The sequence below is a fragment of the Cebus imitator genome, unplaced genomic scaffold (assembly GCF_001604975.1).
Source record: "Cebus imitator isolate Cc_AM_T3 unplaced genomic scaffold, Cebus_imitator-1.0 Scaffold613, whole genome shotgun sequence".
Taxonomy (NCBI): Eukaryota; Metazoa; Chordata; class Mammalia; order Primates; family Cebidae; genus Cebus; species Cebus imitator.
This window is the reverse complement of record NW_016107928.1, coordinates 847,868-849,140: the sequence shown is the minus strand read 5'-3', so window position 1 is coordinate 849,140 and position 1,273 is coordinate 847,868.

Sequence of the window (1,273 nt, the reverse complement as noted above, 5' to 3'; positions counted from 1 at the left end):
TTGCGGGTAGGGACAGGGCCGCTGGCAGACTAACTGAACTTTAATAGAGTCGGGTGTATGCTGAGGTCGTCACCGTCCCCCAAATCCTGTCAGTCCTACACAAAAACGGTCCTTGAATCCTCTGCTATGGGGTTTCATGCAGTTTTTGTCCCTACTCTTGCAGTCACCGCTCTATTCCGAAGGGCTTTTCAGTTCGTCCATCCCTACCACCACTTCCCCCCACGTCAAATCCACATTTAATTTTTTGCATCTGCTTTAAAACATAGATTCTCAACCTTGGCTGCACTTTGGAATTACCTGAGGAGCTTTTTAAAAAAATACTTAGGCCTGTGGGTTCCACCCCCATAGGTTCAGATTTAATTGATCTGGCGTGAGGTCTGGGTTTGGGGACTTTCAGAACTTTCCCAAGGTGATTCTAATATGCAGCTAACAGAGAGATTCACTATTAGAAGCATTCATTGCTGTGACCCCTCTTAAACATCTTTTTGCAGTTTCATCTCCCTCTTCTCTTAGGTGTAACAGAGGTTCATACTGGTCCCTAAGGTTAGAGTACTCACACTGTCATCACTTGAGTAATTCTTTAGCATTGTTGAAACTGGCTCATCTGCTTCTGAAGGTGTAACCTCACTCGCTCCCTCCCTTGGTGGTCCTAAAGCACATTGAAACAGAATATCATTATACTAGTTATTAAAATGCATTGGGATTATTTATACGCCCTGCAGGTACGGTTGCTGGAAGGCAGCTACCTCATTTTTAAGTGTTATTTTTAATTGATGATAGTATATATTTATGGCATACAATGTGATGTTTTAAAACATGTATCCATTGTGGAATGAGGAAACCAGGCTATTAAAATATCTATCACATTATATACATACTTCTTTGTGGTGAGAAAATTTTAAATGAACTTTTAGGCCGGGTACTGTTGCTCACGCCTGTAATCCCAGCACTTTGGGAGGCCAAGGGGGCTTGATCACGAGGTCAGGAGATCGAGACCATCCTGGCCAACATGGTGAAACCGTGTCTCTACTGAAAATACAAAAATTTGCTGGGCGTGGTGGTGTGTGCCTGTAGTCCCAGCTGAGGCAGGAGAATTGCTTGAACCCGGGAGGTGGAAGTTGCAATGAGCCGAGATCGTGCACACAGTGAGACTCTCAAAAATAAACAAATAATCCACTTAGCAATTTTGAAAGATACCAAAGATCTTTGGTACCTTTGAAAGATACAATTAATTATTATTAATTGTAGTCACATTGTTGTTCAATAGATCACC